Raw genomic sequence first — 3,910 nt, 5'->3', positions numbered from 1 at the left:
ACTCTTTCCAAGCATATAGTAAGAGCTCTTACTAAATCCAATATATGCAGGTTCCTTTTTTCTTCATTATCTAGCTGAGGAAAATAATGAGGTAAAACAATTTCCTGATTCAAATGAAAACAACTTTAGGAAGAAAAGCAGGATTAGTTCTCAACACCTTTCTGGTCAGGAAATATGTTAAGAAAAGATTCTTCTGCCCATGAGGCCTGTAGTTCACTAACTCTCCTAGCAGATGTAATTGCAATTAGAAAAACTATCTTCCATGTCACATATTTCAAAGCCACCTCTTCTGACGATTCAAATGGAGCTGCCATCATCGCATTTAGTATAAGATTTAAATCCCAAGGCTCTACCAAAGATCGTAATTGTGGTCGAATCTTCTTTATGGCTTGACAAAACCTCTTAATTAAGGTTTCCTCTGACAACCTTCTTTCCATTAGTACACTTAGTTGAAACCTGCACCTTAATAGTTGCAACTGCCAGACCCTTCATAAAACCGTCACACAAAAATTGTAAGACCTGTGGAATCTATAATTCAAAGGGTCAGTTACTGCCCATCTAAAGACCAAAAATGTCTTCCATATTTTATAATTTACTTCTGAGGAGACACTTTTCCTTGCCTTTAGAAGAATTTTAATAACTTGATCTGAAAGTCCTTTTTGTTTTAATAATGACCACTCAATCTCCATACCGTTAAATTGAGCTGTTATTCTTGGATTAAAAACAGGTCCCTGACTTAGATGATCCTTTTTGACTGGAATTACCCATGGCTTCTCTACTGACATCCTCAGGGCTGTTGGAAACCAGACTCTTCTTGGCCAATATGGTAACACTGCTACTATCTCCACTTGCTCCTCTCTTATTTTCTTCAGAACTCAAGGTATCAAGGGAAAAGGTGGAAAAATGTAACCTAGGTGAAAGCTCCACCTTATCGATAGTACGTCTACCTCTTGAGTCCCCTTCATCTGATATCTGGAGAAAAACCAAGGAAGTTTTGCATTCAGATTTGTTGTCATTAAATCTATTTTCACTCCCATTTTCCTGTAATAATGTCCTTGTAACTCAGAAAATCAGCTGTCACATTTTCTACTCCTGGGACATGGATTGCTGAAAGGGACTGAAGATACCTCTGTGCCCAAAACATAATGTTCTTTACTTCATCCATAAGACTTTTGCTTTTGGTGCCACCCTGCCGATTCAAGTAAGCTACTTCTGTCATATTGTCTGACAGAATCCTCAAACGCGAATCTCTGATCTTCAAAAAACATCATCGCATTCCAGACTGCCTTCATTTCTCTTAGATTTGATGATAGTAGTGGAGACCACTGTCCCTGCACAATTAGATTTAATAGATGTGCTCCCCAGCCTGTTGAGCTTGCATCTGTAGTTAGTCTTAGGTACTGTCGCTGTGCTAACGATGTTGATCTTTCCTTTCTCTTCAAAGTCCTCCACCACATTAGGGACTTCCTTTGTGTGCTGTTCCAGCATTACGTTATGATGTAGAGGTAATCCTCTGCAGGTGAACTTTAGTATACTCCACTGAAGATCTCTCATTCGCCATCTTGCCCATGGTATGATTCGAAGACATTCCTAGAAGAGAGACAGCCATATGTAACTGTATTCTGCATTTTAGGACAAATGCAACCAGTCTTTGAATCTTATCATATCTATTTTTCGAGTGTGATATCGTATCGAACAGTATTTATCTGTACCCTCAGGAACTCTAGTTGTTGAATTAGTACCAATTTGCTCATCTTCCAATTTACTACTCAGCCACTTAATTGCATGGTATTCAAAATTTGGTCCCGACTGGAGTTTATTTTTTGTATTGTTTTTCCTGAAAACAGAATGTCGTCGAGATATGGCCAAATTGACAGGCCCTGTCTTCATAAATAGGTTATTAGTACTGACAAGACCTTCGTGAAAGTTCTTGTGGATGAAGCCAGACCGAATGGTAGAAATGTGAATTGGAAGTGATTGTTCAGGATACAAAATCTTAAATAGCTCTGATGCTGAAGCCAGATTGGAATGTGGAAGTGAGCGTCTTTCAGGTCTAAAAATACATTAGAAAATCTCCTCTTTTTACTCCCATCAGAATTGCTTTTAAAGTTTCCATCCGAAATCTTCTTGTCTGAAGAAACTTGTTTAAGTCTCTGAAATCAAATATTGTCCTGAACTGTCCCGATTGTTTCTTTACTAGAAACATTTGAGAATAAAAGCCTTCCCTCTTTCCATCTGAGGTACTGGTTTTATGGCCTGTAAACTGATTAACTCCTTTATACTTTCTTTTAGGATCTTTAGTTCTGAGGTTGGAGTTCTTGAGATCACAAATCTGTCCCATCTGGGAAATTCCTGGAATTCTATCTGATAACGTTTGAAAACTATCTGTAAAACCCATCTGTCCTGGGTAATCTTTTTCCATATTTCTGCAAATTTTAAAAGTCCCCTACTGGTAATCTGAGGAGCAACTGTATATAGTCATTGTCTTTGTCCATAAGGTCTACCCTGGGTTTGACAAAATTACTCTTGTCATGCCTGTAGAGTATATTCTATTGTACTCTAACTTCGTGCCTCCTTAAACTGCTGTTTAGAGGTCTGCGCCTGGTCTACTTGTCTTGAGGTAACTTAGCAGATTTCCCACCCGTTATCCTCTGTATCAATGCTTCTAATTAATTTACAAACAGTAATGACCCCTCATATGGTAAATTTGTTAATCTGTTTTTAGAGTGAGCATCAGCACACCAAGAACGAAGCCACAATGCTCTCCTTGCAACTACTGCAGCAGCCATCGATCTTGCAGTAAAAGTTATCATATCCAATGAGGCTTCACATAAATATTCAACCGCTCTCTGCATTATCCTCCAGATTTTTTAACAAATACTGTATTGAAATATTTTCTTCTAAATCAGTGTGCATATTAGCACTCCATAATCTTAGCGCTCTGGACACAGAAGCAATTGCTACACCAGATCTTAACGAGACAGCTGAGGAAACATGCTCCTTTTTAAGAGAGATTTCCATTCTCTTATCCATTGTATCCTTAAAAGAGGCTCCATCCTCTAAAGGAATAGTTGTTTTAGACATAATTTCTGCAACTGGAGCATCCACTTTAGGAATGCACCATTTAAGAAACTAATCATCCTTTATACGATATATACAATCAATTCTGGCCAGACTTCCGTGTCTTTTATCCAGATTCTGCCATTCCTTTAACACAATTTCCTTCATGACCTTATGTACAGGAAAAACGCTATTTCTCTTTGCTCTATCTTCAAACAATAAATCCTGTTATTCATCGCCTTCAGGCACATCCTTATAATTCAGAGACTTATAAATATTTTTCAACATAATATCTACAATATCCATATTAAAAGATCTTGTTTCCTATAAAATCTCACCAGACTTATCACTGGATATCTGTTCCAATCCCTTCGTAACACTTTGTTCAAAGGACTGCCTCCTCATATCAAAGACTTATCTGAGACCTTGATCTATTAGACCCCTGATGGGTTAAAAATTCATCATTAGAGCTAGAGACTTTCATCCATTCCATAAGATCCTGAATCTGAGTAACTTGCTGACTCTGAACAGATGGAGATTTATGCTTGCAATCATCACAAAAAGCCACATCCTGACTTCCAGAAAATGTTATGTCACATGCTGCACATTTAACATTCATGCTTCTTTTAGGTTTCTTCTTGTGCTCCACTGAATTGGGCACACTGCAGAGAAAAATAAACTAAAGTAGAAATCTGCACATATCTACTAAGGACTTACCCCATCTGGGGGCTATTCAGCTGTTGCGGGGGGAAGGCTCCTGTTCCATGTCTGCGCTCACAGCAACTGCTTGGCAGAAAACATACAAGGGATGCTTCTCTGGTGCAAGGTGCCATCTTAATAGCCCTCTGAC

The 3,910-nt window shown here is 38.4% G+C and overlaps 1 pseudogene; it reads right to left on the bottom strand.

Annotated features, from left to right (window-relative positions):
• Positions 1 to 2,606: 2,606 nt before the first annotated feature.
• LOC148516887 (lamina-associated polypeptide 2, isoforms alpha/zeta-like) lies at positions 2,607 to 3,465 on the bottom strand (annotated as a pseudogene).
• Positions 3,466 to 3,910: the final 445 nt, after the last annotated feature.

The sequence above is a fragment of the Taudactylus pleione genome, unplaced genomic scaffold (assembly GCF_031769625.1).
Source record: "Taudactylus pleione unplaced genomic scaffold, aTauple2 ptg000233l, whole genome shotgun sequence".
Classification (NCBI taxonomy): Eukaryota; Metazoa; Chordata; class Amphibia; order Anura; family Myobatrachidae; genus Taudactylus; species Taudactylus pleione.
This window is presented reverse-complemented; position numbering and strand designations above follow the sequence as displayed.